The 10,114-nt window shown below is 43.9% G+C and overlaps 1 long non-coding RNA gene across 1 annotated transcript in view; it reads left to right on the forward strand.

The window, feature by feature from the left end:
* Window positions 1-7,768: 7,768 nt before the first annotated feature.
* Window positions 7,769-10,114, forward strand: part of LOC139028924 (uncharacterized) — a 5,659-nt gene continuing 3,313 nt past the window's right edge. Inside the window, exon 1 of the long non-coding RNA XR_011481132.1 lies at window positions 7,769-9,659. This is a non-coding gene — a long non-coding RNA (uncharacterized lncRNA). The remainder of the gene's footprint in view (window positions 9,660-10,114) is intronic.

Here is a 10,114-nt window from a genome sequence, read left to right on the forward strand (position 1 = left end):
CACAATAAAATAACAATACCGAGGCTCTATACAGGGGGTACAGGTTAGTTGAGGAAATATCTACATGTAGGTAAGGGGTAAAGTGACTATGAATAGATAATAAACAGTGAGTAGCAGCAATGTAAAATGAAAGGGGGGTGGCGATGTAAATAGTCTGCGTGGCCACTTGATTAATTGTTCAACAGTCTTATGATTTGTGGGTAGAAGCTGTTAAGGAGCCTTTTGGACCTAGACTTGCCGTGCAGTAGCAGAGAGAAAAGTCTATGACTTGGGTGACTTGAGTCTTTGAACATTTTATTTGACACTGCCTATTCTATACGTCCTGGATGGCAGGAAGCTTGGCCCCATTGATGTACTGGGCAGTACGCCCTACACTCTGTAATGCCTTACGGTCAGATGACCAGCAGTTGCCATACCAGGCGGTGATACAACCGGTCAGGATACTCTCAATGTATGACCCCCTGAGGGGCCCCAATGTTGAGGATCAGCGTGGCAGATGTGTTGTTGCCTACCCTCACCACCTGGGGGCAGCCCGTCAGGAAGTCCAGGATCCAGTTGCAGAGAGAGGTGTTTAGTCCCAGGGTCCTTAGCTTAGTGATGAGCTTTGTGGGGACTATGGTGTTAAATGCTGAGCTGTAGTCAATGAACAGCATTTTCACCTCTTGTCCAGGTGGGAAAGGGCAGTGTGGAGTGCGATTGAGATTGCATCTACTGTGGATCTGCTGGGGCTGTATGCGAATTGGAGTGGGTCTAGGGTTTCCGGGATGATGGTGTTGATGTGAGCCATGACCATCCTTTCAAAGCACTTCATGGCTACCGCTGTGAGTGGTACGAGGTGGTAGTCATTTAGGCAGGTTACCTTTACTTTCTTGGGCACAGGGACTATGGTGGTCTGCTTGAAACATGTAGGTATTACAGACTCGGTCAGGGAGAGTTTGAAAATGTCAGTGAAGACACTTCCCAGCTGGTCCGCTCATGCTCTGAGTACACGTCCTGGTAAACCGTCTGGACCTGCGGCCTTGTGTATGTTGACCTGTTTAAAGGTCTTGCTCACATCGGCTATGGAGAAGATGATCACAGTCGTCTGGAACAGCTGATGCTCTCATACATGCTTCAGTGTTGCTTGCCTCGAAGTGAGCATAAAAGGCATTTAGGTCGTCTTGTAGGCATGCATCACTAGGCAGCTCATGGCTGGGTTTCCCTTTGTACTCTGTAATAATTTGCAAGTCCTGCCACATCTGACGAGCGTCAGAGCCGGTGTAGTTGGATTCAATTTTAGTCCTGTACTGATGTTTTGTCTGCGGGCATAGCTGGATTTTTTATAATTGGATTAGTGTCCCACTGCCTGAAAGTGGCATCTCTAGCATTTACCTCTTTGCTGATGTTGCCTTTAATCCATGGCTTCTGGTTGGAATATGTACGAAAGGTCACTGTGGGGACGATGTCATCGATGCACATATTGATGAAGCCGGTGACTGAGGTGGTATACTCCTCAATGCCATTGGATGAATCCAGGAACATATTCTAGTCAGAGACTGTTTAGTGCTAGCAAAACAGTCCTGTAGCATAGCATCCGCGTCATCTGACCACTTCCATATTGAGCGAGTCACTGGTACTACCTGCTATAGTTTTAGCTTGTAAGCAGGAATCAGGAGGATATAACTACGGTCAGATATGGCAAATGGAAGGCGGGGGAGAGCTTTGCATGTGTCTCTGTGTGTGGCGTAAAGGTGGAAAAAAACGTAGAGTTTTTTTCCTCTGGTTGTAATTGTGACATGCTGGTAGAAGTTCGGTAAAATGGATTTAAGTTTACCTGCATTAAAGTCTGCGGCCACTAGGAGTGCCGCTTCTGGATGAGCATTCTCTTGTTTGCTTATGGCCTTATACAGCTTGTTGAGTCCGGTGTTATTGCCAGCATCGGTTTGTGGCGGTAAATAAATGGCTACGAAAAATATAGATGAAATCTCTCTTGGTAGATAGTGTGGTCTACAGTTTATCATGAGGTGCTCTACCTCAGGTGAGCAATACCTCGAGGCCTCCTTAATATTACACATCGGGCACAAGGTGTTATTGACAAATAGACACACCCCCACCCCTCGTCTTACCAGACATAGCTGTTCTGTCCTGCCAATGCAAAGAAAACCATATTGTTGTTCAGCCACGACTCGGTGAAACATCAGTTTTTAATGTCCCGTTGGTAGTATAGTCTTGAGCGGAGATCATCCAGTTTATTCTCCAGTAATTGCACATTGACCAATCGAACGGATGGTACAGGTGGCTTACCCACTCACAGACAAATTCTCACAAGGCAGCCCGATCTCCTCCCCCTGTATTTCGTCTTTTCTTAACGTGAATGATGGCGATTTGGGCATGGTCTCAGAGAAGCAGTAAATCCTTCTCATCGGATTCATTAAATAAAAACTCTTCATCCAGTTTGAGGTGAGTAATCGCTGTTCTGATATCCAGAAGCTATTTTCAGTCATAAGAGATGGTAGCAGCAACAATATGTTCAAAATAAGTTACTAAATAGCGCAGTTGGTTAGGAGCCCGTAAAAAGGCAGCCATCTGCTCCAGTGCCATTATATCAGTGAGAGCATGTGTAATTGTACACGCTGAACGGCTTTCAATATCTGGGAAAATATCCACATCGGGCAGCAGGTGAGTGAGTGTTGGATAATGTGGTGATAAGGAACCTAAATGTCACCATGGACAATATCTTCACTTCACTGTCATTGGCGAACAAGTTGCTTGCGAACAAAACAAGTCTGGTATTAATTACACTGTTAGAATGTGCAGTCAGAAAGACTGCTCATTAGCATGAAGGGGGGTCCGTGGCGGCCCAGTGGATCTAGTGTTAAATACAGTATATGTAGCCTTAGAAATGAGGTTCATGAAATCAATAACTTGCTTAACGTCGGAAAACATTCATATGCTGGCCATCTCTGAAACTCGCTTACATAATTCCTTTCGTGATACAGCGTGACCCTGTAGCAATACAGGGATATAACATCTACAGAAACAGCCAGCTGCTTCTCCTAGTTTTTATGAGAAATATTACTGTGATGAATAATCCAGTCTGCTTAATCAAACAACATACAGCTCAGACACCCATGTCTACCCCACAAGATATTCACAGTCCCCAAGTCCAAAACAAATTCACAGCAACGCACAGTATTGTACAGGGACTTGATCGCACGGAACTCCCCTTCCATCTCCAATTACTCAAGCAGAAAGCAAAATTACCTTTAAAAAAGCATAAAACACCATTTCATGGCACAAAAGGGACTGTGAAATGACATGCACACAAACACACTCACAATCTACACATTACTCTTAGTTGTATTGTTTGTATATCATTGTATTTTACATTTGTGTGACTGTTCTTGTCTATCTCTGTATCAGTGTTTAATTACATGTTGTGTTTAATGTTTTTGTGTGGACCACAGGAAGAATAGCTGCTGCTTCGGCAAAATGGGGATCCGAGTAAACCAATAAATGTGTTCTCTCCTATAATGAGATTTGAAGGTCCAAGTAGCACATTAATCGCCCATAACATGCTCTGTAGGAAGATAAAGTGAGATTCCAAGCTAAGCGTTTCTAGTTCAAAGGATGTTTTGCCATGATGTTGGTTCCATGTGTTGCACTTTTAGAATGAGAATGCAAATAGTGCTATAATGACAAGCACAATAAAAATTGGGACACCACTGTTGTTCATCTGAAGTGCTTTTACTGATTGGAATGATTGAAAATTGCGCTTTGGTTCGCTCAACCTACTCTATTCAATTAGTCTGAAATCAAATAACAAATTCGACAGATCAATGGGATTTTTTAATTGAATGAAAACTTCTAAATTGCTTTTAACACCTCATGCACATTGAATAGCGTTAGGGGCAATGTGGCGGCAGCCTATTAGAGTTAGAGACGTGGCTTATTGGGGGAGTGGCTTTCAGTTTGTTAAGTCATTGAAACAACCTAATTTCTTGATTTACAGGGAATTTATTTAAATGCTTAAAACCCAATTGTAGAAATTAGGTAATTCCAAATAAAAAAATAAACTTGGAACAAGATGGGTTATGTTTACATGAAATATTAGTTTGTATTTGCTATTTATTAGTTGACTAATTTACTTTTCACCAGTTTAAGTAATTTTTTTAGGTTGTTTCAAACAGTAATTTTGTACAGTGTGTTGCAGCCCTGTCGAACATCAACTTATGATTTACATGTTCCTCAGAGATGTGCCAAACACACATTATTTACATAATAATTGCAGAGATCATTTTCTGAGTATAACAGAAGGGGAGTTCCACTTCCTACACAGTCTCCATCCTGCTTATCGACAATGAATTTATGGGATCTTGTAGCACTCAGCACTCAACCATTGAGTGGCACCCCATTGATCTCAAGGTGTACTACCACCGATACATGGCTTTCTGAATTACCCTTAAGGTGCAGGAAGAGTGCTCAGACAGTCCGCAAAGATGGGGTTGTGTCTGGATAAATATTTCAACACTTGGGCTTTGTTTATTGATTGAGTCAGTAATTTCCACACATGCCTCCCTTGAGACAGGGCACTAATGAAGGTGGTTCCACCATGTCCAGCCGAAGCTTCCCACAAAGACATCCTCCCGTGCCTCTGCCTGTGAATTATGGGATAAAACATTAACAGCTTAAAAAATATATAAAAAAATAATGATTTCCATGCGATGGGCAAAGTCTGGTGTCTTGTCAGTGTAGCTTAAGGAGGGTAAATGCATCCTTGGTTTGAAGCCAGACGTCTGGAGGAAGAAGACACAAGAAGGCCAGGTCTTTTAACTATAGTGTTTAGTGAGAAGGCCTGAGAAGGAAGTTCTTTATTTCAGCAGTATGAACCCTACATGTGGTTGCCTTGAGATGATCATAGACGGAATTAGTTAAACAGTGTCAAAAACAGTGGAAATATGGCACAACTCTAAACTTGTACTGTTCTCAATAAACAGATCATTCCTCGATAACATGTTGTTCTATAGTGTATGGTATTGCCAGTGCTAACACATCTGCCCAAAAGCAGCCAAATTGGATGTCACTTCTCTTGCCTCGGGCAGACAAACCACCCTAAATCCCAGTTGTTTGCATGCATGTCTTCGCTGTGCTCCTCTAAAAGAAAGAAGCCGTATTGGATTTGTGTGTGTCCCCCACGGGCTCCATAAAGAGTAAAATATCTCATGAAGTGGGTAGACCCATGCTGCGAGCAGTGCGAGGATAGTGGTTAATATATGTCCTCCTCGTGTCTAGCATCCTCTTGGGTGAGGAGTTAGTTTCCCACCTGTGGGGCCGCCGTAACAATTTGTGCTTACACGGAGGCCGCGGGACACCAGTACCGAAGCATAAAGCCAAGAGGGAAGTTGGCCGTTACTCAGACGTGCTAATTACAGCTCCTGTAAAGTGTACAGTGACTTCCCCCTGGCCTGGCGCCTCACGCCATCACTATAATGAGAACATTACGTTGATTCTGAATACCTAAATATCTCCTTAAGTGATCGATAATGTACATCATCATAAATCATGTCTAAGATGCCTAAAATTATGCCAAAAGTCAATACTGCATGTGGGAGCGCATTGAAGATGTTTAGAGAGCGACTAATGGCGAGGCATCGCCGACTTTGGGGAGAATTAGAGGGATATTCATGCATATTTATGGGCTTTTTTTTTTGCCAGAGCAGGTGGAGTTGCAGCGCCGCAGCTCGCAATGTACTTCTAGGTCCACTGTGTGCCTCTCAGCCCAGCAGGAACAGCACTGTTATACCAGCATCTCGTTGTGAACTTGGCCATGAAAGCCCACCATTAATTGTAAAAACAGTTAAGCTGGGCGACTAGAAGAGAAATGAGGAGAGTTCCTTGTTTAGTAGACAGAGAAGCTTTTTTTTAAGGGCATTAAAGCTGTGATTAGTAAAATTGTGTAAAATGAAGGAGAAATGGGGCGAATAGGGAAGCAAGGGTGCTGTGTTTGCACGCTTTGCTAGAATTTCTTAGATTTTAGATACATTTCGTCATGTAGTGTATGTGGACACCTGCTCGTCGAACATCTCATTCCAAAATCATAGACATTATTTTTGGAGTTGGTACTCCCTTTGCTGCTATAACAGCCTCCACTATTTTGGAAAGGCTTTCCACTAGATATTGGAATTTCTTAGATTTTAAGATACATTTGATAATGTAGTGTATGTGGACACCTGCTCGTCGAACATCTCATTCCAAAATCATGGGCATTATATTTGGAGTTGATCCCCCCCTTTGCTGCTATAACAGCCTCCACTATTTTGGAAAGGCTTTCCACTAGATGTTGGAATATTGCTGCGTGGACTTGCTTCCATTCAGCCACAAGAGCATTAGTGAGGTCGGGCCCTGATGTTGAGCGATTAGGCCTGGTTAGCAGTAGGCGTTCCAATTCATCCCAAAGGTTTTCGATGGGGTTGAGGTCAGGGCTCTGTGCAGGGCAGTCAAGTTCTTCCACACCGATCTTGAAAAAACATTTCTGTATGGACCTCACTTTGTGCACGGGGGCATTGTCATGTTGGAACAGGAAAGTGCCTCCCCAAACTTTTGCCACAAAGTTGGAAGCACAGAATCATCTGGAATGTAATTTTATGCTGTACTGTTAATATTTCCCTTCACTGGAACTAAGGGGCCTAGCCCAAACCATGAAAAACAGCCCCAGACCATTATTCCTCCTCCACCAAACTTTACAGTTGGCACTTTGCATTGGGGCAGGTAGCGTTCTCCTGGCATCCGCCAAACCCAGATTTGTCCGTCGGACTGCCAGATGGTGAAGCGTGATTCATCACTCCAGAGAACACGTTTCCACAGCTCCAGAGTCCAATGGCGGCGAGCTTTACACCACTCCAGCCGACGCTTGGGATTGCGCATGGTGGTCTTAGGCTTGTGTGCGGCTGCTCGGCCATGGAGCCCATTTCATGAAGCTCCCAGACGAACAGTTATTGTGCTGACGTTGCTTCCAGAGGCAGTAGTGAGTGTTGCAACTGAGGCCAGATGATTTTTATGTGCTTCAGCACTCGGCGGTCCCGTTCTGTGAGCTTTTGTGGCATACTACTTCGTGGCTGAGCCGTTGTTGCTCCTAGACATTTCCACTTCACAATAACAGCACTTACTGTTGACCGGGGCAGCTCTAGCAGGACAGAAATTTGCAGGGAAAGGTGGCATCCTATGATGGTGCCACGATGAAAGTCACTGAGCTCTTCAGTAAGGCCATTCTACTGCCAATGTTTGTCTATGGAGCTTGAATGGCTGTTTGCCCGATATTATACACCTGTCAGCAATGGGTGTGGTTGAAATAGTGTGGTCTACATACTTTTTCTTGCCACTGTATATACAAAAGCATGTGAACCCTTTGGAATTACCTGGATTTCCACATAGATGAAGATCAAATTTGATGACCAATTTAAGTCACAACAGACAAACATAGTGTGCTTAAACTAATAACACACAAATTATTGTATTTGTCTTGTCTATATTGAATACATAATTTAAACATTCACAGTGTAGGTTGTAAAAAGTATGTGACACCCTAGGCTAATGACTTCTCCAAAAGCTAATTGGAGTCAAGAGTCAGCTAACCTGGAGTCCAATCAATGAGATGAGATTGGAGATGTTGGTTAGAGCTGCCTTGCCCTATAAAACACACTCACAAAATGATGTGAACCATGCCTCGAACAAACAAGATCTCAGAAGATCTAAGATTAACCTCTCTATGGTATGTGGGACGGTAACTACCTGCATCACTAATGCCACTATTAACTAGAGGTGTTGCTGATGTATGGTGGATGTGTGGACCTGCCAGGCGGTTGACCCCATTTTTGAAAGGAAATTGTCGTTGCACATGTGTTTTGGCCAGTCTGATAACACCATTGCCTATTATTGAGGTTACAGCTAATCAACTTCTGGGAGCTGCCAATGACACAGAGACTCGGTACCAACCCAGGAGACGGCAGAACCGTGACGCTCCTTGGTCCGAGGGTACAGATAACATGCACACCAACCTGTTGGGGTCCCAGTAGGGGCCCCCACGAATACCAGACATCAAACAGGAATGATGGCCTGTGGCATTTATTGCCCAGTTTGGCCCAGCTATGTTGATGCTAAGCAGAATGCCTGGATCAATTATATCTACTATAATCAACAATGTTTGTTAAAACTACACCCAAACAGTACTTACGGGGATGGCTGAACGATTGGAGGCTACCTCTCAAACCAGTAGACAAAATAGACTAGAACTGGACATGATTCTGGCCAACCAGGGAGGTGTATGTAAAATGATTGGAGAACAGTGTTGCACGTTTGTCCCTAAACAATACTAGTCCGGATGGGAGCATTTCAAAAGCTCTGAGTGGGTTGGCAAGGTTATCAGTGGAGATGAAGGGCTTGCAGTGTGGAGGAGAGTGGACTGTTCCCCTGGCTGGGTGGTTGTTTTGGTAAGTACACTGCAATGATGATTACTGGATTTCTGACACTAGTTGTTGTTTTTCATTTCTGTGTTGCTTGTATCATACCTTGTTTGAAGAAGTTTGTTACAGATTTAAGGGGCTCTGGTATGATGCCGTTGCTTGATGCTCCAGTTGGAGAGGCTGATACGAAAACAAGCTTCCGCAGGAGAGTGGGCTGACAGAGGAGGACCCTTGGTTTGCTGGAGTTGATGTTGTTGAATGAATAAAAAGTGATGTTTGTCCTCCCTGTTGTGAAGGGTTGAAGTTCCCGGATGGCGACGAGCCCACCTGGTACAGGTTGTATAGAGGGATGGACCTGAGGGTTTAACATATTCTCGTTTTTTGGTTTACTAATGTGTGGTTGGCCACTCCAGGTGTAGTTATTGGAGTGGTCTCCTTTTTGGTCCTTGCTCATTTACGACTCAACTTACATTGATGCTATTGGTGTCCCTAGGGGGTGCCAGATGAATATAAACTGGTGGACCAAGTGACAGCTGGGTTTGAATCATCATTTTGCTGGTGATGTACAGTTAATAAAAATGTGGACAGAATTAATTACATTCATTTTAATGTTCAGAAACTGGGCAATTGGACTCAACAAGATTTGAGGCGGTCCATGGACAATTGGCAGCTACATCCCTGATGGCATTTCAAAACAGAATCGCGGTAGATATGTTATTGGCTGAGAAAGGGGGGGTCTGTGCCATGTTTGGTGAGCAGTGCTGTACTTTCATTCCCAACAATACAGCTACGGATGGGAGTCTGACTGAGGTATTGGAGGGACTCCGTACCCTTAATGGTAAGAGAACAGCATTCTGGAGTGGACACGTCTATGTGGGACTCATGGATGGATGCTTTTGGGAAATATAAGACGCTGGTTTCCTCCATCCTAGTATCTATTTCCGTGTTTGCAGGCATTCTTGTACTTTGTGGATGCTGTTGCATTCCATGTGCGCGCACGCTTGCTAGTCGTGTTATCACTGCCGCCATAGACCCTAATCAGGAAAGGGCCCAAATGTTCCCATTGCTTGATGATGGGGAAGCTGGACCTGTCTATCTATGAGGACTAAGATATTTTTATGTCACGTCTCTTGTGAGACGTGAAGAGGGGGAATCAAAAATTTGTCTTCTGACAAATTTTATCTAGTTTATTCACGTCTAGAAACGTGAAGAGGGGGATTTGTAAGAAATTGAAATAGTACTGGAGACTAGTATAACAACATTCCAACATAGGCTATCCTTTGTACAAAATGAACCCACCCTCTCTTTGTCCTTAGGCACATGCCGATCTCATTAGATACTAACCTCAGACACACACACACCCCACTCAGGACAGGCCCCTGAAACATCATTTAGACATACACATTCTTTCCAAGGGTGTGACTCAAGACAAAGAACTATGTCAAGAGCCAATGGAACGTCGACACCTGGTCCGAACAGGACCACTCACGACCAAGATTGACCAAGAGGAAGGCCAGACGACAAGACCACCTACTTTGCTAGTTGCCTATATAATTTGAATGTACTGTTTAGAGCGGCCTCTTCTCCGACGATTTCATAAGAATCTGACAGAAAGGGGCCGTGCACGTTTTTGCCTGATATCTTTACACTTGATTAAACGGCCTTATTATAAAAAG

This window comes from Salvelinus sp. IW2-2015, linkage group LG16 (genome assembly GCF_002910315.2).
Source record: "Salvelinus sp. IW2-2015 linkage group LG16, ASM291031v2, whole genome shotgun sequence".
Classification (NCBI taxonomy): domain Eukaryota; kingdom Metazoa; phylum Chordata; class Actinopteri; order Salmoniformes; family Salmonidae; genus Salvelinus; species Salvelinus sp. IW2-2015.